Here is a 24,962-nt window from a genome sequence, read left to right as displayed (position 1 = left end):
AAGCACAGACATGCTGCCCACCCAGAAGCACTGGAAATAAGCATGGTTGCCAAGGTAGCTGGAAAGACCCTTTCTATTAGGTTGGTACAAAAGTAATTGCGGTTTTTGCTATTAAAAGTAATACTTAAAAAAAGTAATACTTCCCTACTCCCCTTGGACTTCCCATGATAATAGTGACACAATTTTTAAAACTATTTATCTGAACATCTAGTAATACAAGTCCAAGGGCATTTATGAGGAGAAGGAGACAAGTGAATATTTGAAATAGGTATTGTCCTTGGAAATTTGGAGTCTGGGGGTGGCTTCTCTTCAACCCCCTCCCATCCTGAAGCCACATGGATGGTTTCTTGTCCCCACCCTTCCCTACACCTTCCCTCTGGCCCTGCTTTTAGGTCTTAAATGGATTAAATTTTTGGGACAGGTGACACTTTTCCCTCTTATCCCTCAGGGTGGTTTTTCTGTTGTTTTTGTTTTTGCTTTCTCCCATAGCTTGTATATTTCAAGTATCAAAATTATGTGAGGATCATCAGCCTGGAAGCCCTTTCCAGAGCTGAGTATTTCCAAAACAGAAGTAAGCAGGCTTCTTTCATTCTAAAGTCTACCGTGATTTTTAACAGGATTTCCTTATTTCCTATCAGTTTGTTTATCAAAGACTCCAGCATGGAGTTTATTTAGGAAAAACAAATGACTTTTTAGGTTCCACTACTTGGCTGAGAGGAATTCATGTTTTAGGAAGCCCCAGATGGGAAAGCCTTGTTGTTTTCTTCTTTTAAATGATCTGCATTTTCAATTTTTTTCTACTTGCTTTTATTTCCCACAATCCAGACTCGCCTTTTCTACTTTGCCTATCCAACGATCTAAAACACTATGTAAAGATACAGATAAGTCTTGTTGATTCTTTTAAACATTAGCCATAATCCAAAAAAGAAAAAAGTCTTAGGACTATAGTCCTAACAGCACAAATTTTAACCCTGACCAAAGCAATTTCTATTTTAATTTAGATTATTTGAGCTGAATTTGCAGGGCGAAGTGATCATGGGTAAAACTAACCATTAGTTACCTCAAGCTTGCAACAATGGCAAAGAAATGTCAAGCCATTAATTAAAATGACTCCCACGGCCCCTCCTGGAATCAAGTCGTTCCCAGTTAGTCAACATCTGTCACAGTCTGTGTAAAAGGGCAGAACACGCTATACCCCAGCACATTAAGTTAGAACACAGAGGTCTTGGGTCACTGCCAGAGTAACTTGTCTGTGGCATGATAGTTGCTAAGTGAAACAGAGCATTCTCCACAGGGAGCCCCCCTGGACTGAGGCTCCTTCTCTTCCCCTTTATTTCTTGCTAGGCCAGCAGGAGCCAGGCCGTGGCCTGCTGACTGCATCTGCCAGATGACTACCAATGTGTGAGTAAACCCATTCTCAAGACCAAGAGAACCTCTCAGCTGAACCAGGCCCAAGTTGCTCACCCGCTGAACTGCCAGTTAAATAAATGGTGGTTGTTTTAATCCACTAAATGCTGGGATGGTTTGTTATACAGCAGTAGGTATCAATACAGTGTACTTGTCAATCTAGGAATTCCTGTCTTGTCAAATCTGAGAAAATTCTCAGTCACTGTTACTTCAAATATTACTTCTTTCCCATTTTCTATTCACTCATTCCAAAACTCCTAGTGGATGTCTTTTCTGTCATTTCTGGTTCTGTCTTTTGTGATCTTAAACTTTCATCCATATTTTTTTCCATTTTTACTTCTGTGTTACATTTTGAGTCATTTCCTTAGTTCCAGTTTGCTTATTTTCTATTCAACCATTAAATATTTCTATTTAGTTTTAAGTTTCAGTGGCTATAAGTTTCATTTATAAAAGAACTATTTGGTTATTTTCTAAATCTGCATTTTGTTTTTACATGTTTTTCTGTTTTTTAATTTGTATTTTCCTTTGCCCTTGTAAATCATTTAAAATGTACTTATTTTATAATCATCTATGGCTTGATCTATTTCTTTACTTCTTGGGCATTACTTTTTCTGTTAATTTCATGATCTGACCCTCGAGGTGGTTTCCTCCTATGGTTTGTAATTTTTATTATGAGCTTATTTTCAGCAGGGATTTCTCCCCTCTGGTGAAGATCTGTATGCCTTGGGTTATGTGATTGTCACTTCACTATGCCTGCAAGTTTGCTTCTGATGGCGTCCTACCGATATCACCAACTCTCAACCAGCTCTAATGTTTCTTGGTATTTCTGCCCACAGTGAAAATTCAGAGCTCATTTCAATGCATGGCATGGGCTTGGCTTCAAGTTTTTCTGTATGACCTTTTTTTAAATTTATTTTTATTTTTTTAAACCTATAGCCCAAGGACATGGGAGCTTTTTTTCCTGATTTGTTTTTGCCAACACTGCAGCCCTCAGGAACTCAGATTTTGCAAAGTGCTGAATTCCAGTTGCCTTCCTTACTCACACCAGAGACAACATTTTATTGGCCTGCAAGGGTGTTAAAATCCCAAGGGTGTTAAAATCCCCAGATCTCCAGGGCCTATCATTGGTCCAAACCCTGCAGAGGCTGCAGTGACATTAGCCCCTACTTACTGCCCAGCCTCTGAGCTCCCTCTTTGTTTCTAGAATCTGGGGATTTCCCTTTCTCTCTGTCTACAGATTGTTGTGCTGGACCCCTGTTGACTCCAATAGGAATGGCACCAGGTTCAAGGGGCCAAAGAAGAGACCTGGAGTCAGCAAATGAGACATAAGATTTGATTTGGGGGAACTTACGTACAGGGATGGACTAGTGGCAGTGGGCTGGATAAGAGAACCACAACTGCTTTCCAAAAGCCTGCAGTTTATACAGCACCTTCACTTAGCACCCTCTCTCCAGCAACATCCACATGGCAACCTCCATTTCCTAGGCTAAGTTATTGCTGTCAGATGTGTTTGCCATACAGGCTGCTGTACAGAGTATGCTTAAGTTATTGCTGTCAGGTACATCCACCGTATATATACATAATACACATGTACATATATATACACATACATGTATATGTGTGTGTACATATTTGTACTCATATACATGTGTATATATAGATATATAAAAAAATTTTCTCTGTGTTTCTCTGTAATAGTAACTGAAGAGGGAATTCTTCTATATAATCTCAGTCCAATATATTGCTAGAAGTTCTCTTCTCTATACTTTTGAGATATGAATTTTACCTTTCAATATTCTAAAATTATAACAAAGCTATAAATTTTGGGAATTGGTATATGTTTGTTTTTAGAAAAATTGTTAGAAACATAATAGCAATGGGATGCTTTAACATGCTACCTTGAATCTTTACCAAATCAAGAGAGTAAAAATTAAGCACAAAAGAGAGATCTAATACTATAAACAAGGTAGATTTAATACATATGTATCAAACATAGTAACCTAGAAGCAATGAATATACATTTTCTGGTGCTCATTTAACATTAACGACCTTCAAGAAGGCTTTAAACAGCAACAGATAGAGTTGAGTTGCTTTGGCCTATTGCTAAAGGCATCTAACCCACCTGCTTTGTGGCAGGTCATCTGCTTTGAATCTCAACTGTATCCAAGTCAGATTTAAACTCTATGGGGCATTGGAATTGTCCTCTGAGTCATCTCCAACTCTGCAGGATACATAATAGCACCACTTTGTTGTTCTGGAATTTAAAGACAGGGTCTTATTCAACTTTGGCTATTTTTGTGCAGTCCATGGATCCTTGAAACAGGACATTCTACTTTACCAATATCTGACTCATAGAAGACCTATCTATATACGTACCAGGTGGCTACTACCCAGTAACTCCTACCGCCAATACCATGACATTTGTTTTGAAAACCTTAGATTATTGCAATATTGCTTATAATTATGAAACCTTAGAAACAACTGAAATGCCTATCAGAGAGAATTTATAAATAAAATGTAACATATTCACATTCTATTTTGATCTGAATTACCATAATATTCTATTAGGATATGAATTGTTATAATGGCCATTAGAAGGAATGGATTGTTCCCATATATAACATAATATATCCATGTATAAAGTATCTATATAATACCAACACATAACATAATGTAAAGAAAAGAGATTCATGGAATAAAATGTGCATGTCATTGATATAAATTTTAAAAACACAGAAATAATACACTATATTGTTTAAGACTATATATGTATGTAAAATTATTACCAGTGGACTGATTTGGATATACACTAAATTCATGCTACTTGCTTCTGGAGGTTGCAGTAGAGAACTGGAACTGTGTCTGGGGATGTCACTTTTATCTGTTTTATTTAGTTCATTTTTTATGAACAATCTTTGAGGCAAATATGAGCTGTTAATAAATATCAATTAGTCTTTTTGCATATTGGTTGCATTTCTCTTTTTTACAACTTTATTGAGTATAATTGATGTACACTAAACTGCACATATTTAAAGTACACAATGTGATAAGTTTTAACAAGTGTATGTACCCATGGAATCTTTACCACAATCAGCATTTGTTTCCTCCAACAGTTTTCTCAGGCCGTTTCGTAATCCATTTTTTCCTTAAACAATTTGTTTTCTATCACTATAGATTAGTTTTATATAAATGGCATCCTACAGTATGTACTCTTCTGGTGGCGGGGGGATGTCTATCTGCCTTAATTCAGTAATTTCTCAAGATAAAAACAATTTTAAAAATCTTGGAACTGCTGAAAACAATCTGGGGCATATAATCTGTGATTCAGAAAGGGGGAAAGGAGGGAATCTGTGGAAAGCAGGTACCATTTGGGATAGATTCCCAAGCAGGAAGAATAAGCACACTTATTATAATGGCTTCCACATTCCCCAAATTATTCCCTTCATGTAATCTTTTTTTTTTTTTTAATTTTGCGGCAGTGCCTGAAACTGCACAGATGAGAGTCTTTTGGATAAGTAAGCTACTCATTTAAAAACAGACACTTTGCTCAGAATTTACTCAATGGCAGCTGGTTCAAGGAGAAGCTTGTCATCCTAACCCTCTCCCAAACTTAGCTTCATTAAGGAAATGTGTGTTTGGATCATAAGAGAGAGGAGCTAAGATGTATTGAGGCATGGAGAGTTGGGGACTGTGGGAAGATCTGAGTGAGGCAGCACCCTAGGAGACTTCGGGGAACCCTAGGATATCGGGAACCAGAACCCAAGGAGGTAGGGAGGGCCAGAAAAGAATGTGAGAAGACACCCAAAGTTAATAGCCATCCCTTTCTTAATGTTCCCTATGTGCGGCTCCCTGATGAGAAACTGGAGGAAGAGATTCCCATCCTCTTCCGTCTTCTATTCTCAACATCGGAGAACTCCTGTTCTTGAAATTCAACCTGATATCATTATTGCTCTGTGGATTAAACTGGCTCTTGTTTGCTAGGCTCAGAGTCCAAATACAAGATATAACATTGTTTTTATGGAAAAATGTGCCCAAATGCCAAATAATTGATCTACAAAGAAAGTTTTGAAATGTAACCTGTTATACGCCAGGGATTTCTTCCATGTGTAAATCTTTGTAACAATGAGCTATGTTATAATGGAAATATTTTCACAGATATAATTCTTAATCTATCGCCAATATCAGTCATTAAAACATACTGTTCAGTCTTGGGGCCCATAAGTGGAAGATGTTATGGAGAAATTGGAAAGGAGCCAGGGGAGACAAAGTAACTGATGAAAGGTTTTGAAAAATAGCCCTTTAGGGAAATGTCTACATTCATTCAGAGGAGAGAGGTGTATCAGTCTTCAAACTATAAAATGATGTTGCATTATTGACATCAAGTCTTTTTTCTTCTTGTCCACAGAGGGCAATATTAGAGGAAATGAGTTTAAACAGCAGCAGAGGGGATTTAGGCTAGTCAGGTGTCCCCAGCTTGAAGATGAGAGGTGCATTCTCAAGCTCCCAAGCCTCAGTCTCATAAGGGAGTGGTCCTTCTTGAGGGATTTTTTTTTTTTTTTTTTTTTAGCGCTCTGATCAGTGGCAGTCCAAGTTCACACAGCCCTGGTCTGCTTGAAGTTGTTTGCATACATCAGTATTTGGGAAACTAAGTTCTGTCCAAGAACAGAAAATGTTTCCTGGCTACATGGAGGGTAAAGCAAACGTGAAGTTGCCTCATACGAGAAGAATCCAGACATGAGAAATCTCAGCCTTTGGTCCATTATTTTGTAAATCTGCTCAAAAGAGCATGGATTCACAAGAGAAGTGTCCAAGAGGAGGGTGGTGTCAGCCCCACTGCTCTGTGGGGCAGTAGGACCACATCTCAGGCACTGGGTCGAGGTCTTGGCAGTCAGGATGTCTCCAGGGGCTGTTGAGAAATTGGAGTGCCTCCAGAGGGGAGCAGTGGGGACAGAAGAATCTGGAAACTGGGTCAAAGAAGGAGCAGTTGAATGAACAACGTGTGTTGGCCTGAAGAAGATAAGTTGCAGCGGGGACAAGAAGCTGTTTTCAAAGATTTGAAGTGCTGTCAGGTGGAAGAGCAGTGAAAATTGTGTGGCTCCAAACGGTAAATACAGGACCAATGAGTACGAGTCACAGGGACGGTGTCCGCTGAAAAGAAGGAAGCATTTTATAATCATTAAAGATGTTCAAAGTAGGTGGTGATACTTGGTTATATAGGAAATGTTTGTATGAAGACTAGATATATATAAAAATGTTGGAGGAAGAATTTTTGAGGTTTTTTTTTTGTCTCACCAAGCAAATGAAACTTTTTGGAGAGAGATGACCTAGCAAAAGATTTTTTCTCTTGGTGATCAGGAAATGCAGTCTTTGCAGACCGAACCACTAGAGGGAGTCAGGGCAGCAGCGTTGCAAGGCCGCCGTCCATTCTCTTCACCGAAGCAGCAACTGATAGCCAGGCCTAGCTCTCAGGTTCTAAGTTCCCCTGATTTCAATATCACCCCCATGAATCTTTCTGGAATGTTTACATCTGATTAAATTCTTCAATGTCTGAGAGGCCTCTGTGTGTAGAGAGGCACAATCACTGCTATTTGTAGTCTGCTTACATCTTTATTAATTATTTAATAAACAGTATTCTCCTAAAAATTCAAATACTCCCTAAACGACTAAAAATGAAAACTTATGCATTTAACAAATGTGACATTTTCCAAATGTCTAAATATTAGTTTATAAACTAATTGATTATCCTAAATATATGTAATATATAGTGTATAATATATATATACTTCTAAAATCACAAATATCTTATATCTAAGTCTTTTAAATGCTACAAATGCCTTAAAAGCAGAAACACACAAATGAATCATCACAATGATACATATACAAAGTGATGAAATATAGCTAAAAAGATTTCCAAGCAAAGTGTTGAAGGTACCACCTGCTTTCTTCTTGGTGCTTATAGTAAAATGCAAGAGGAGAGCGATAAATCGAGGGAAGAACTGTTAAACAAAAAGGAATCAAGGATGATTCTGAAAATTCTCAGTCTCTCCAGATGGCAAAAGATGTTAAAATTAAGAAATCACTTTTGAGCTTGTGGCATAGAGATAAGTCCTGGCCTAGAGAAAAAGCTAAGTAGTGATTGTACAAGCTTTTGTTAAAATCTCAGGAAGATTAAGGGATCAGAGTAGTATTCAGTCATACAAAGGGCCCTCTCCAGAGATTAATGGTGTATCTCACAGAACCTGTCAAATAATAGGACCTTTTGGAAGCTTAATTGAGTTATCTTTCAACCATCTCAGCAGGAACTCAAGGTAGAAGGGGGCCTAGCTCAAAAAGAACCTTGGATGTGGCCTTTGTGTAAAGGGAAATTTACTGGAGACCCACAAAGTATTTAAGAAAAGTATTTCAGCAAAAACACTGCCAACTTAAACTGAAAGGGACAGAAAGAGTACAAAATGAAAGGAGGCTGTTAGATCTCCAAAATTCTACTGGCAGGAAGCAGAATGATAAAACTACTCAGCTGCAAACATGTGCTACTTTTCATGAAAAAAGGAAAGATGACTCAGAGGGTGGAACCAAGAGCTATGGGGAATTATTCCCAGCCCTTGAAATCTAATCAAAGAATTCTGACTGAAGTTTGCTAGGCTGGGTTTTAAAACTACTTTGGACTGTAACTCCTTTTTATCTTCCATTGCCCACCTCTCCTTCTCTTTTTAACTAGAAATGTCTATAACTATTTTACTATATTCATTCCTTCATTGTGCATTAGGAGCAAGACGATTTGTCTTTAGTTTTATAGATTGAGAGGAACTACGCTCAAGGAGCCTCATGCATACCTGGACCTGATTTAAATGATGAGATGCTGGACTTCAAGCAGATGCTGTAATGATATGAGGTTCTCAGGGACCTTGGGAAATAGTAAATGTATTTTGCATGTGAGAGGGACACAAATCATTGGAGGCCAAAAGGGTGAACTGAGGACAGATGCTAGGGTAGCTCCCACAATCCCCACCTCCTGGTTTCACCCTTGTGGGATCTCTCCATGAGTGTGGATGGAACCTGTGATTTGCTTCTAACTAGTAGAATTTGGCAAAAAATGATGAGATATATGTGATTATGTTTACATTATTATATTATATAAGATTCTGAGTACATTGAGCTGCATAGAGAGAGCACGGGGGCAAGTGAGAGCCAGGTGGGCACTGGAAAGCTCTGTGCCTCACTGAGGAAAAATAACTAAACACGGGCAAAAGAGATCCATGGAACCTGAGAGGCAAAGTGTTATTATATGCATTCTTTGGCAAACTTGTCAGGAGGCGCATAAGAAGAAGCACCCAGATGGTTCAGTCAACTTCTCAGTTTTCTAGGAAGTGCTCAGAGAGGTGCAAGACCATGTCTGCTAAAGAGAAAGGGAAATTTGAAGGCATGGCAAAGGCGAACAAGGCTCGTTATGAAAGACAAATGAAAACCTATATCCCTCCTAAAGATCCCCTTTAGGACAAAAAAGTAGTTCAAGGATCCCAATGCACCCAAGAGGCATTCTTTGGCTGTTTTCTTGTTCTGTTCTGAGTATTGCCCGAAAGTCAAAGGAGAACATCCTGGCCTATCCATTGGTGAGTTGTAAAGAAATTGGAAGAGATGTGGAAGGGCACTGCCGCAGATGATAAGCAGCCTTATGAAAAGAAGGCTGTGAAGCTGAAGGAAAAATATGAAAAGGATATTGCCTCATACTGAGCTAAAGGAAAGCCTGATGCAGCAAAAAAGGGAGTTGTCAAGGCTGAAAAAAGCAAAAAAAGGAAGAAGAGGAAGATGAAGATGATGATGATGATAATGAGTAAGTTGGTTCTAGCAGTTTTTTTTTCTTGTCTAGAAAGCATTTAAACCCCCTGTTTACAACTCTTTTAAAAGAAAGACATTGAGATGTAAGGCTGTGTAACATTTGTTTTTAGACTGCACAGTGTCTTTTTTGTATAGTTAACACAGTACTGAATGTGGCTTTAGATAGCCCTGTCCTGGTGTATTTTCAATGGGCACTAACCTTGCCTGATACAGTATGGGGGTTGTAAACTGGCAAGGAAATTTAAAGCAGGTTCTTCTTAGTGCACAGCACAAATTAGTTATACATGGGGATGGTAGATTTTTTATTTTCACTTGTCTCTGATGCAGCTTATATGAAATAATTGTTGTTTTCTTAACTGAATACCACTCTGTAATTGCAAAAAAAAAAGTGGCAGCTGTTTTGTTGACATTCTGAATTCTGAATGCTTCTAAGTAAATACAATTTTTTTATTAGTAAAAAAATGTTCTAATCCATCTTTCCAGGAGATTCTCTCTCCCTTGCTGGCTTTGAAAAAGCAAGTTGCCATGTGAAGAGGGCCATATAGCATAGGAGCTGAAGGCAGCCTCCAACTGACAGCAAGAAAATGAGGTCCTCAATCTGACAACCTGCAAGAAACTGAATGTTCTAAAAGCCACATGAGCTTGGGAGCAGATCTGACCCCAGCCAAATCTCTGAAGTCCACAGGCAGGAAATGAAGATCAGAAAAAGGCTATTGTCTCATGAATATGAGCCAGACTCCACAGAAGCTGGAGTCCTTCATTATGGAGCTAAACACATACACCTGGCTTAGGAGTCAGAAAAACTGAAAGGGAATTCAGGGAAGTAGAGAAATTGCAAGCCCAGATGCTGCTTCATACCAAAGAAGCAAGTCAGCAGATCAGCAACAATGTGTATCAGTTCCAAAATGACTTACACAGGTACCAAGACAAGACATTATATACACTTATATAGTCAAATACTTTAAAACTGTTAACAAACTTGCTACAATTGTCTCATTTGTCTTTTAACCTTAATATCACAGATCAAGTTTGTAATCTCAAAAGTTCACCCTGGCTGCTGTGTGGAGTATTCTCTTATCTGCTCATATTACACCGTGCTTATTCATTCATCAGTTAATGGAAATTTGGGTTGTTTCCTGATTTTGACTGTAATGAATAATGTTGCTGTAAACATTCACGTACAGTTTTGTGTGGACATGCTTTTCTTTCTCTTGGGTAGGTTCCTATGAGTGGAATCACTGGATTGTATGGTAAATGTATGTTTAACTTTTAAAGAAACTGTCAAACTGTTTTCTAACATGAACAGGCCATTTTACATTCTTATCAACAATGTATGATGGTTTCAATTTTCCCACATCCTCACCAACATTTGGTATTGTCTCTCTTTTACATCATAACTATTTTAGTGGGGATGTAGTGATATCTTATCGTGGTTTTAATTTGTGTCTCCCCAATGACTAATGATATTGTGCATCTTTGCGTATGCTTGTTAGCCATTTATGTACATTCTTTAGTGAAATGGCTATTCAAATCTTTTGCCCATTTAAAAATCGAGTTGTTTTTCTTATTATTCAGTTGTAAGAGTTTTTTCTTTATTCTGTGCAAAAGTCCTTTATCAAGTCTAGGATTTTTGAATATTTTCTCAGCCTAGAGCTTGTTTTTCAACATTTTTTTCTTAATGATCTTTTGAAGTGCAAAAGTTTGATTTTGATGAAGTCTAATGTATCACTTCTTCCTTTAACTGTCATGATTTTTGTGTCGTATCTAAGAACTCTTTACCCAACTCAAAGTTACCAACGTATTTTCTTCCAGAAGTTTTGTAGTTTTAACTCTTCTATATAGGCCTGTGATCCATTTTCAATTCATTTTTTGCATATGATGTGAGAGAAGGGCCTAAGTTCATATTCGTACATGTGGATGTACAATAGTTCCAGGATCACTTGCTGAGAAAATACTATCCTTTCCCCATTGATTTTTTTGGCACCTTTGTCAAAAATCAATTGACCATAAATGCAAGGGTTTATATCTGAACTCTCAGTTCTTCTCCATTCATCTCTAAGGATATGTCTATGCTTACATCAATATCACAGTGTATTCATGTGGCTTTGTAGTAAATTTTGAAATTGGGTGATAGAAGTCTTTCAATTTTGTTCTTAGTTTTCAAAATAGTTTTGGCTGTACTTTGCATTTTGATACAAATTTTAGGATCTGTGTGTGAAGTTTTACAAAAATGCTTGCTGGAGTTTTGATAGGAATTGTGTTGAACCTATAGATCTATTTGAGGGGGGAATTGCCATCTTGACAAGCTTGAGTCTTCCAATCCATGGACAGGGAATGTCTCCATTTATTTAAATCTTCATTAATTTTTCTTAGTAATGTTTCACAATTTTTAGCGTACAAGTCTTAAACTTTTATTACATTTATTTCTGTTTATTCTTTTTGATGCTTTGTGAATAGAATTTTTTTAATTTTATTTTTTGGGCTTGACATTGCTGATATATACAAATACAATAGATTTTTAAAATACTGATCTTAGATCCTGCAGCTTTGCTAAACTCTTCAATTAGTTCTAGATATTTTGTGTATAGATTCCTTGGTGTTTTCTATACACAAGATTATGCCATCTGCAAATAGAAGCAGTTTTTATTCTTCCTTTACTCTCAGTCTGCTTTTAATGAGCTATTATGTCTTCTGTTCTGTATTGGTCAAACCCTCACCTGGATCACAGTATTTATTACTGACCATCACAGTTTCCTTGAGGAAATGAAAAAAATTAAAAAGATAAAGTAACTATTACCGTAATCCCTACATTCGGACACAATATTTATGAGCATGTGGGGTAAATTCTTCCAGACACTCTTGCTAGAGGACGTGTAGCAGAGCTTATGATGCACTGAGCCACATCCTCCAGCCACCAGATTCCAGTGTAGCTATGGTGAACCTTGCCTTGCACTTTACCAGTGTCCATATAAGCTCATGTCACGGTGTCTTTCTGTTTTGCTTTCTGGAGATCAAGGAAGCCTGCTGAGCTATATGCAGACCCAACCCATATTCTCAAGGTAATACTCCTTAGTTGACAGAAGCCCTCAGTCGATGGGAACAGGATTTCATGGATTAATGCCCCAGCTCCCCCATCCTGCAGGACATAGAATGTGTGACTATCCAAGATGCTTGCAACATGGTTTCTCAGAGTTCCCAGTGGAATTGAATCCCAGCTGCATACAACTGTAACCCACTCATTTATTAACTTTTCTCGCTTCCTCTTTCCCTTCACTTCTGTTTCCTAAGACTACTTCCCTCTAAATGATCTGCACCCAAGTCCTTGTCTCAAGGTCTTCTAGAGAAACCCAAACTAAGGCAGTTTGTCAAGGGACAAACTAGGGTACATCCTTGAAACAGTCATTAGGAGAGTGAGAGGTCCTGCAATGATGTAATATAAAAGCAGTGAAAATAGCTGAGAAAATTAGAAAAAGAGAAAACTTACGGGAATAATCATAGTCATCTTTAAATACCTGCAAAGTAATCAGATATAAGAGGACCAAAGAAGACACTGGTTTTAACTGAGCACCTTCCAGGTTATATACTAGCTACTATGCAGTGTATTTATTCCATCCTTACAGCAACCCAGAGGCAATGAGAACTACCCTTATTTTTCAAATAAGAAAACTGAGACACAGATGATTAAGGAATTTGCCAAGGTCCAAAGCTAGCAGGTATTGGAACTAGGATTCAAATCCAAGCCTGTCTGCCCCCTAACCTGTGTCTTGCTGCTGTGTGTGTTGCATTGAAGGGCAAAACAGAGACCAGCAGGTAGACATTCTAAATCCATAGAATTGTGTTTATATGAATGCAGTGTGTGGCAGAGATTGTCTAGATGTTCATCAATGCTGTTTTCTCTGTTCTGTTTCTGGACATACAGGAACACTTCATGTCCTAGCCTCCTTTATAAGTAGACTGGGGCCATGTAACAGGGTTCTGGCAAATGGGAATGTGCAGATGTGATATGTGATGCTCCTGATTCATTCATTCTGTCTCTTTCTCTCTCTCCCTCTCAGCTAGCTGAAAGCAGAGAACCCAGCAGAGGATTCTGGGAAGGTCCTGGGGGATGGCAGAGCCAGCAGAGAGAGGGTATGGATCCACCAGGCATAGGATGGAACAGAGCACTATTGATCACAGTGAACTGGGGCATGGGCAATCAATAAACATATATTAGATTAAGCTATTGAGACTCAGGGATTTTTATACAACTGACATTCCCTAAGAAGCCATGATCTTCCTGTCTCAGGAGGTGCTTAAGCAGTGGTTGAATGTTCAACAGTCAAGAATGTTATAAGAAGAGGTTCCTGGGAGAGTGGACCTGATGGCCAGCAAAAATCACAGCTCACATTTATTGAGTTATTATGGATCATGCATGTGCACATATTCTTTTATTTAAATCTACAATATGCTTTATCATGCTCATTTTATACATGAGGAACACAAGGCATGGAGAGGTTAGATAACATGCCTAAGATCATGAAGCAAGCAAGGGGGAGAAAAGATACCCTTCTCATTCCTTCCAGACACCTCACTTCACCACCACTCCCCACTGTCTCTAAAGCAAAAGTTATTTGAAGGCTTGGGGACTGGTTTGGTATTATCCATGCAGGGCAGTTTGTTTTGTTTTTCTTTTAAAATTTCAGCCTATGCTTAAAAGATTTCATGTAAAAATTCTGTTTTCTAGTTTCTCTTGAAAATTAAGAAGATCTGGTAAAACTGGGCTTGAAGACCGTTATGGTAACAGGCTGCTGAAGCTGAGGAGAGGGCCCCTTCAGATGGGCATAAGCACTGCTCCCCCTCCCCAACCCCCCTTTTAGGTTACTATCAGACTCTGGAAGCTTCCGAATGTGTGAACCCTGAAAGAGTCCATCTAAAGCTAAGTTCTCCCCAGGGGTAGAGCCCAATGCTGGGCATACAATAGAGACTCAATGGATATTTATCAAATGAATGAATACAGGTGGAATTCAGATCCATTTGGCCTCTCTTTTCTGTGACTGGGGACCACTGAACCTGAGTCACTAAGTGATAACTCACAACACAAATTTTCTTTTTGTTCCAAGCAGCCAGGACCCAGGTTCTAGGTATCTAAAAATGCTGTGCCTGACTTGAGTTCGCAATGGCATTTTTTATCAACTGAAAATATTTACTTCTATGCAACCAGCCAAAGCTGGGGGTAAGCAGCCCAGTGGGGTGCGCTGATTCTATCTTAGATTACGCTGTGCACAATGGATTCTTTGTAAAGTCCTTATGGCGGGGAGTGGCCAGGCAGGCATCTCCTGCACCCAGCTCTGGAGACTCACTTGCCTCAATACTTAAGAAGGACGGGGCAGTTTTAATCTACCTGGCTTAGAAAAGCCACAGACTGTTGGACTTACGTGTGGGTGTGTAAGCCCCACACAGAAGCAGCTTTTTCTCCAGCATTGTTAACAAAGCTCATTTGGAGGACTGCAAGTCTGGGGCATGGCCTGGATGGGCAGCATGACGCACACACCACATAAGCTCCAGACGCTCACTGATCCCCTTCACAGAGGCTGAGCCTGCCCACCCAACCCTGCCCTCGCCCTCACCCTCACCTCCGCAGCCAGACCTGGGATAGCACTGCTTTTCTTGAGAGGACTGAGTCTTAGCATTGAGGATGGGAAGGGGAATGTAAGGGCTCTTCCAGGAGAGAATCTCATGCTTATTTGCATGGAGGAAGAAGGGAGCCTTTCCAAGTGCCTACATGTCTGAGTCCCAATTGTGAGAGAAAATGAATTGCTTAAAGTTGCAGTTCTCAACCACAGGTGATTCCCCTCCCAGGGGATATTTGCAACACTTGGAGGGATTTTTCATGGTAATGACTTGGGAGGGGAATAAGGGAGGTGGTGCTATGGGCATCTGGTGAGTGGAGGCCAGGGATGCTGCTGAGCATCCTACAAAGCATAGGACAGCCCCTCATGGCAAAGCATTACTCACCCCAAATGTCGATGTGCCAAGGTGGAGAAACCCTGGCTTAAAGGAGGGCTTTTATTGCCTTTTAAGCTTAAGAATTATAAAAGGCAATTTATTGTTTTATAATTTTAAAAAAGGGTTATTTTAAATATGGACAAATATGCTGAACTTGCCAAGTATCACCTTCTTTCATTATTTGTGATAACAGTCTTGGCACATAGCAAGTGCTCAATACCTATTTGTGCAATGAATGAATGTCATACTGTAATAGTGTCTTTTACTTAATTTGTTATAACATGGTCACTTCCTTCATTGAAGCAGTACACAGGTTCTAGGGGGAGGGCTGGGGATAGGTATTGGACAGTTTATTTACTTACTTATTTACTTTTCTACTTCTGGCTTTAGCACGTGGGCCCTGACTCCAGCTTTACTCTTTTTTTTTTTTTTTTGAGACGGAGTCTCACTCTGTCACCCAGGCTGGAGTGCAGTGGTATGACCTCAGCTCACTGCAACCTCCGCCTCCCAGATTCAAGTGATTCTCCTGCCTCAGCCTCCGGAGTAGCTGGGATTACAGGTGCTTGCCACCATGCCTGGCTAATTTTTATATTTTTAGTAGAGACGGGGTTTCACCATGTTGGCCAGGCTGGTCTTGAACTCCTGACCTCAAATGATCCACCTGCCTCAGCCTCCCAAAGTGTTGGGATTACAGGCATGAGCCACCATGCCCGGCTCAGCTGTACTTTTAAAAAAATGTTGTCCGATTTGCTAATAAGCTTGGCCTCTCTCTTTTCTCAATCCTTTTGCTATTGTTTGGGTGGATTTGACTTGATAAATTTCCAGCCCATGTGTATAAGAACCACATTTGATATTGATATGGATTGTAGCCATAAAGCTTTTTTCGCTAAGGAAGAAACATTTCGTAATTGAAAAACTGAATTGTTACATATATCCCTTGAGTTACAAAACCCTAAAGAATTTCATATTGTTCAAAATGGGAGGCCAAGTGAAATTCTGACTCATTTCTGGTACTTCTTGCCTCTCACCCAAATTGCTGATGGTCCTGTAGCCACATTGACTGCTTTTCTTATATGGCTGATGGTTTCTTTATGGGATTATCACTATCTGAAATGCTATCAGATATTATTAGCTCATTTTCCTGTCTTTCCTTTTCTAGATGTGAGTTCTCTAAGGGCAAATACCTTGTTCTTGCTCATTCACTGCTTTATCCTCATTGCCTAGCATGGCGCTTGGCACAGGGAAGACATTTAATAAATATTTGTTGCATGAATGAATGGCAGGGCAGAGAGGCCAGAGACTGAGTGACCTACCTAAGATCATGCAGAGGCCCTTCAGGAGAATCGGTCATGAAACTGGGAACCAGGTTAAGGTCCTCTGCATTTGGCCTGCCCACATCCCCTGCATATGTACTGTGGGGTGGGGATACTAGGCATGCCATCCTTGTACCACAGGAGTTGCCCAGTGAGACTCAGGACTACTAGGATGCAGTATAGCATCATCATCTCCCAGATGGGAGGGGCCACGTTAGAGGTGACCTTGTGACGTGACACATAGGTCAACTAACCCAGTTTTCCTGGGACTGAGGAATTTCCTGGGGTGCAGTACTTTCCATCTGAAAAGGGGAAAGTCCCAGTTAAACTGGGATGAACTGGTCACCCTATGCAACAGAAACATTCAGTAAAAATCTATGGTGCCCTGCAGTGGATTCTTCCTTTGGGAAACTCTGTTAAGTTGTCAAAGAATCATGGACTCTCAGCGGTGGCAGGGAGAGACCTTAGTGATCATTGAGTCTGGATGTCGCAGACTTAAGTGTCTGCGCAAGTGTGAGAAACGGGGACTATGGCAAATTGGGGCATATTTGCCTCTTGTAAAAGGAGGTGGCCTTGGCTCAATGTTGCCCGTGGGAATAACAGCCCATGTGGCCAGATGGGCCTGTTTTCAAGAAAAGCTTGAAATCTCCCTCCCTCTCTCTCCCTCCTCTCTCTCTCTCTTTTTCTCTCTTCTCTCTATGTCTGTGCCCACACATGTTCACCCACGAGTATGTGTGGAGAGAGAGAAAAATGAGAAGGGAGAAATAGAGGGAAATCTGATTTTTAACACTGCAACTACTTTTTAAAATGTAAACACTATGCAATGCAACACAATGTAGCCGCAGGCAGGTACGCCCCATAGGCCACCAACTGACAGCTGCTGTCGTCTGACATTTCATATAGGCAGACACTAAAACAGAGAGCAGTAAATGCAGAGCTAAGAGTGTAGGATCCAGGCCTCTTGACCAGAGAGCTTTGTTAAAAGACTCATTTCTATAAAGATCAGTTACTACACCCAATTTTCACAATATCCCTTTGAGCAAATTACTTAATCTCTCTCTGTCTGTTTCCTTATGTGCAAAGAATAATAGTGTGTATTTCCTGAGCTTGTGGTAAAGATGAAAGGAATGAATTCGTGTGAAGCGGTTAGAACCATGGAGTAAGCGTGTGTTGGCTGTCATCATCACTGAGGTAGGTGCTGTCATCACCCTCATTTTACATGTGGAGAAACTGATTTCTCAGAGGTTGCCTAACTTGCCGATGATGGTACAGCAATAAATCAGACCGAAGAGTTGAACCCTGGCTGTTAGACTCTGGTAACAGGGGTATTTTTCTCTGTACCTTCTTGCTATACCACTAGGCTGGTGTTATAAATTCAAGATAAGAAAAACAAAAGCCAGGTATTTTTCCCCTGGTAATTATTGTATAGATATATTATCAAGGCCAGAAGTTAAGTCCTGTGTTATTTCTCTCTGCTGTCAGCTAAGTATCATCTGTAATGACGGAAGGGAAAATGTTACATAGATAATAAAAAATGGTGGATAATAAAAATAATTTCTGCTTGGGCATTCATTATGCAATTTGGGGGGCAGCTAATTTATCTTCCTAATTATATTTTGCTTAAGCTGATTTTAAAATTAGTTTGTTTACCCTGAGCACACACTGATTAACAGCAAAGAGAGGTGGCCCAGAAACATCTTGGGTGGTAGAGGGAAGATATTTTGAGATTCAGGGGGATTTCTGTGGATAATGTTCATGTAGCTATGGGAAGGTAGAAGGCTGATAGGTTGTTGGTGCTCTGAGTGTAATTAACTATTGTGATTTGTTGTTGGGAGAATTTAAATATAAGGCCCTAGATTGCAGACTCAGAGAGGGGAATGAACCCCAAGCTCCTTCTTGTTTATTCTTCAGTGCTGAGGAGAGTTCAGACTGTCAAGGTAGGTAGATTGAAAAAGGAGATGGAGAAGGAGAGCTACCTGGAGGTGACCCCAGGAATTTCCTTTCAATCGATACCCAAGGACGATTAAATGCCTATTACGTACTGATGTCTGTTACATACTGTGAATTATGCCCAGAGCTGAGGATGCCAAGATGAATAAGGCCATTGTCTTACCCTGTGGAACTCCACAATCTAGTAAGGAACAGGCTTATAAACAGAGAGATCACAGCCCATTAGAATCAGTGTTATCAAGAAAACAGGATCACAGTGAGAGCAGAGAAGAGAGAAGAGAGGGTGGCTATCACCATAGGGGAGGCAGGAAAGGAAGGAGCTCCACCCCTCACTCTTCCTCTGTTCACCCGCTTTCTGGGGAGTTGGGGGAGGCAGGAATGGGGTGGGGAGGTAAGGGATGGGGTGTAGAAACCCCTTCAGGTTCAGTGTCAGCTGGCTGCTGGCTGTTTCAGCCAGTGGGAGGTGCTGGGACAGGCTGGAGGATGGGAGAAGAGGAAAGTCAGGGTAGCTCTCCTCTTTCTCTGCCTTGAGTGGCATCTTCAAAATCTTAAAAGCATATGGTCTCTCCCATGAGTCCATTTCCCACTAGACAGGTCCACTGGGGTCCAGCTTCAGCAGGGTGATCATGGCTTCTGAGCTCTGGTGACTTTCTTTAATCGCCCCTCCAGCCTCTGGGTGGTAACAGTTTTTTACTGGTGCTAAAAAACTGTCTCACTGTCTCCTGGTTGGTGACTCCATGTTTTCATCCTCTGGAAGATCAATCCCATGCATTAAATTCACTCTATTTAAATATAGTGGGTGGCTCTGATGGGTATGAAAGGCTTCCCAGGGTAACTCATACTTGAACTGTTTTTTAAAGAATAAAAAGATATTTGCTAGGTTGAGACACAGGAAGATTGTGTCTGAAACATACTTGGAGGTGTGAAACACTGGAGTGTGGGGACCCAGAAGGGACAGACATCCCAGCAGCTGAGAGCCACTAAAACATTAGAAAGGAAATACATTGTTCAGGTATTTTAGAAAACTCATTTGGCCAGCTCTACTGTGTATAGATTAGCAAAGAAAACATGAGGGTGGCTGTGAAGACTAGTTAAGAGACAATCACAACGTTTCAGGCTATAAGTCATGAGGCGAACTATATATGCACATAGAGGCGTGATGGATAAATGTGGGTAGAGGACACACTCTAGCTATTATTCTCTTAACTATATCCAAGGAGAAAATATCTTATTTTCCTGGCATACAATAGGTGCTTAATAAATGCTTGCTGCATGAATTAGTAATATTCTACTAGCTTAATTTGTGTTATGAAACCTCAGTTCCCCACATGTCTTTCCCTTAACCAAAACTCTGACCTGTCCCATGGAGTCTGTTGCCTAAGGTCACCAGGTTTCTGCCTCCCTGTTTAGGACAGCATGGGGTCCTCCCACGGGTGCTCTGGCTTCCCAGCCCTGCTCTAGAGCATCCCTCTCTCTAGTTACTGACTGCGCCTCCTCCATCAGAGCCATTCAATCAGCAGGTATTTACAGACACTTATATACTAATAGCTGGCACTGTGTGGGACACTTGCCACTCATTTATCTCGATGCTTGCAACCACCCAGTGAAGGGGCTACCTTTATCCTCATTTTATAGACAAAGAAGACAGATAGAGGCTGATAACTTGTCCTGGGTCATTCAGCTAGTAAGTGGCAGAGCTGGAACTCATACCCAGGTGTATGACTCTCAAGCCCAGGTTCTGAGCCACTAGGCTAGATTGCCTGGTACTGGGTGCTGTATGTAGCTGGAGATATAAAGAAATGGAAGACAATGTGTGGGGAGAGAAAGTGTGAATGCACAAAGAATTAACTCTGATGCTAAAAATATGTAGTGATTCAAGTCAACAAATGAAAAGCTGCCACAAAGCAGAATGTCGACTGCCAGTATAAATAGGGATAAGGGGAAAGAGAGATCATCCTAGGCTGGGGTAATCAAGGGAGGCTTAAGGAAGTAGGTAGTATTTAACCTGTGGCTTTCCTGCTAGTTAAGGAGACATGCTGAATTCTTCTAAAACAATGCAAGAACAACTAGGAGGTCAATAGCAGGCCAATGCAAATTGCAGCAGGAAATTAAAGAAGGGAGAGATTTGTATAAACTGGAGAAGGACATCTGGTTGATTCTGGAGCTCTGAGTGCCTGTGGATGGAGCCTGGGTGGGTGGCCTGTGGGTGGAATACCTTCTACCAACTTTGCACAACCACCTGTAGCCGACTCTTTTCACACATGCACGTTCCTAGGTTGAAATAGGCTCCTTCCAGGACTCCAGGTTTTCCTCTGGGTGTGGCCTGTCCTCAGTCTTTCTTCTCACACATCACCTGTGATCCCACAGCAGGGAAGACAGATCCCACTACACCTGAGAAAGAGGGACCATCTCTTGCAGTTCTTGGGGATAATAGAATGACAAGCAACACATGAGACTCAACATCAAGTGTATTTACTTGATGGTATACTCCTTAGGTAACACAGGGAAATGGCCCGGTGACTCCAGGAGGGAGTCAGGGAGCCTGAGCATGCAGGTAAGAGAATGCCTCCTTGCCCTCTGTGGTAACATCTCTATCTTTTAAGCATATCCATCATTCCTTCCCTTGTGGGGACTCCTGCCCTACTCTGTGTGGTCTAAATGGGACTTGATTGACTATGTCGCCCTCTACCATAGGGGCAAAGATATAACCCAGCTGGCCAATCAGACTACTCCATCCTCCTGGCCATAGCGATTGAGCCAAGCCTGGTGAATAGGTAGTGTGATGGTTAATACTGAGTGTCAACTTAATTGGATTGAAGGATACAAGTATTGATTCTGGGTGTGTCTGTGAGGGTGTTGCCAAAAGAGATTACAATTTGAGTCAGTGGGCTGCGGAAGGCAGATCCACCCTTAATCTGGTGGGCACAATCTAATCAGCTGCCAGCAGATATAAAGCAGGCAGAAAAAACGTGAAAAGGAGAGACAGGCCTAGCTTTCTAGCCTACATCTTTCTCCTGTGCTGGATGCTTCCTGCCTTTGAAACTTAGACTCCAAGTTCTTCAGTTTTGGGACTCAGACTGGCTCTCCTTACTCATTAGCTTACAGACAACCTATTGTGGAACCTTGTGATCATGTAAGTTAATATGTAATCAACTCCCATTCATATATGTATTTGGGTTGGGGATTGGTGCGTTTGCATATATCCTATTAGTTCTGTCCCTCTAAGAGAACCTTGATTAATACAGGTAGCCCCTGCTCTCCAGCAGTGCTAGTCTTGAGCTGCAGGAGAGCACCACTTAACAATGGCAGGGCCCCGTGTGAGCCCACACTGGCTAATGCGCTGCAGTTGTTCAGGATTTAGCCTGGAGCCTGCCTAGGATATGAAGGGTTGGTCTCCTCTGGTCTTTTGAAGGGTGCATATCCAGAGACTCTCAGTTGATACTTGGTTGCTTTGGAGATTTGGGGTCTTTCAGTGCTAGACTGGTTTACGCTGATTAAGATTAAATTTTACTTCCCAGGACAGAAGCACATAATGGTTACATTTAAAGTTAAGGTTATATTTTGCTTTCTGGAACACAAACACGTAACAGAGGCATAAACCTATGGATCTTTGCACCAGAGGTGATTTGAAGAGGAAATGCAGGCATGCCCACCCCTAGCCCCTTCATCTAGGCATCCTGTTAAAGCAAAGGGAGTTTGCATATATACTGACAAGTTTTCTTCCAAGAATATTGTACCAATTTACATTCCTACTAAAGAGCTGAAAGTGCCTTTTTCTCTCTGCCTTCCCAAAGCACCAAGCCCAGGTGTTTAAGTTTAAAAAAATAATCAATTTTATAAATAATAAATTATAGTAATCTCTCAGCATGCATTGGGGATTGGTTCCAGGATGCCCGCTATACCAAAATCTGCACGTACTCAAGTCCCACAGTCAACCCTGCAGAATCCACAGACAGGAAAATTTGGCTCTTAGGTTTCGCATCTCATGAATACTGTATTTTCAATCTATGGTTGGAAAAAAATCCACGTATAAGTGGAACTGCACAGTCCAAACCCATGCTGTTCAAGGGTTAACTGTAGATTGTCGTATACTAATTTGTATTTCCTTGATTTCTAAAGAGTTGGAGTCTTTTTCATATTTATTGTCTGTTTGTATGTCTTCTTTTATGAATTACTCCTTTGGGTGTTTTACAATTATTTATCGGTATGTATATCTTTTTCTTTTTGATTTAGTTTAGTTTAGTTTTGAGACAGTGTCTTGCTCTGTTGCCCAGGCTGAGTGCAGTGGTGTGATTATGGCTCACTGCAGCCTCAACCTCCTAGGCTCAAGTGATCCTCCCACCTCAGCCTCCCAAGTAGCTGGAACTACAGAAGTAGGCCACCATGCCTGGATATTTTTCTTATTTTTTAACAGAGACTGGGGTCTCCCTATGTTGCCCAGGCTGGTCTCAAACTTCTAGTCTCAAGTGATCCTATCGCCTCAGCCTCCCAAAATGCTAGGATTACAGGCATGAGCCACCATGCCTGGCCTTTTATTCTTTTTTAAGAGTTCTTTGCATATTACAAACTTATCTGCCTTCTGTGTTGCAAATCTTCTCACTTTGCCATTTTCTTTGGATGTTTATTATGAATTTTTTCAATGTAATTGCAGTGTAATTTATATAATTTACATAAAATAAAATGCATCCATTTAAAGTATATAATTCAGTGAGTCTTGATAAATGTGTAACAACATAACCATGACCATAAGGAAGATATATAATATTTCTGTCACCTCCCAAAGTTCTCTTGTGCCATTTTATATGGATCTAATTTCCATAATTTTAGGTTACTTTTTTCCTATTCTTGGATTTCATATAAATGAAATAATATAATACATACTTTTCCACCAAGCATGATTTTGAGGCTCATCCATGCTGTCATATTAGTAGTTTGTTCCTTTTTATCGTTGTATAGTTTTCCATTGTATGACTATTCCACAATTTGATTATCCATTCACCTATTGATGAACAGGAGGTTTTTCAGTTTTGGTCTCATGAGTAAGGCTGATATGGACTTCTGAGTACAAATCCTTTTGTGGACTTACGTTTTCATTTCTCTTGGGTGAATATCTAGAAGCAGAATTGCTAGGTCATACATAAATATGTATGTATACATATACACATAAGCATATACATAATTTTATAAGACACTGGCAAACTCTTAAAAGAAATAATATCATTTTGTGCTCCCACCAACATTGATGAGCATTTCAGTTGCTCCAAAGGTCTATCAACATTTAGTACTATAGTATGTTTAATATTCGCCATTCTAGCAGACTTTTTTTTGGTATTTTCTTGTCAGTTTAATTTGCCTTCCCTGATGACTAATGTTGTTAAACATCTTTTTATGTGCTTATTGCGTACTTATAGATCTTCTTTTGTTAGGTATCCTTTCAAATGTTTTGATCTTGTTTAAATTTTTTTTCTTTTTTTTTTAGTTTCAAGATATTTTTATGTGAGGAAAATATAATCATGTATGTAGTACATTTCCTAAAAATAAATAAATAAACTCTCCTGGAACTAATAAGTAAATTTAGCAAGGTTGGAGGATACAAGGCCAATGTACAAGAATCAATTGTTTTTCTATGTATCAGCAACAAAAAATTGGAAAATAAAAATTTTTAAATGATTATATCTTTAAAAATCTAAACTACTTAGGGATAAATTAAAATAAAATATATCTAAGGCTTATACACTAAAAATTTATAAAATACTACTGAGAGAAATTAAAATATATACATCAATGGAGGAATAAATCATGTCCGTGTATTGAATTTAATATTGATGACATATCAGTTTCCCCTAAGTTCATCTGTAGATTTGACCAATCCCAATCGAAACCTCTACAGGCTGTTTTGTAGAAATTTACAAGCTGACTTTAAAATTTATGTTGAAGTAAAAAGCACCTAGAATTGCTAGAAAAAATAAATTGAAAGGGAAGAACAGAGTTGGAACACTCATACTGATTTCAAGACTTAGAATAAAGCTACAGTAATTAAATAAATGTGGTACTAGGGAAAAAATAGACATATAGATAAATGGAACAAAATAGACGTGCACATATACAACCAGTTGATTTTTGACCAAATAATCTTGATGTTATGTTTGGGTTAATGAGAGTATTCTTCATTTTAATATTGAAATCATGTTAACTTAGTGAGAGAATGCAGAAATAGTGGTATTAAAGCTAATGGCAAGCTAGCCCATTACAATCTAATAATCCGTGGCCCTGATTTACCAATGGGCAGAGAGAAAATGAACCACTTTTGCAAATCACAGAGATCTAATTTGTAAATTGCCTTTCCCAGGGTACAAGTCTGTAGGTGGCCCCCAAAGAATTATTAATTATTCACAATAGTTCTTAGTAGTAATTGACTTATTTGAACAAACAATGGGTTCCCATATTTGCTTTAACCAGACTTAAGGACTA

The 24,962-nt window shown here is 39.8% G+C and overlaps 1 long non-coding RNA gene across 1 annotated transcript in view; it reads left to right on the top strand.

The window, feature by feature from the left end:
- The window catches only part of LOC109023915 (uncharacterized), a 63,353-nt gene extending 51,454 nt beyond the window's left edge, over positions 1-11,899 (top strand). The window contains exon 3 of the long non-coding RNA XR_008673039.2: positions 9,727-11,899. This is a non-coding gene — a long non-coding RNA (uncharacterized lncRNA). The remainder of the gene's footprint in view (positions 1-9,726) is intronic.
- The last annotated feature ends 13,063 nt before the right edge of the window (positions 11,900-24,962 follow it).

The sequence above is a fragment of the Gorilla gorilla genome, chromosome 19, assembly GCF_029281585.2.
Source record: "Gorilla gorilla gorilla isolate KB3781 chromosome 19, NHGRI_mGorGor1-v2.1_pri, whole genome shotgun sequence".
Classification (NCBI taxonomy): Eukaryota; Metazoa; Chordata; class Mammalia; order Primates; family Hominidae; genus Gorilla; species Gorilla gorilla.
The sequence above is the reverse complement of the archived record's forward strand: the minus strand, read 5'-3'. Positions and strand labels throughout refer to the sequence as shown.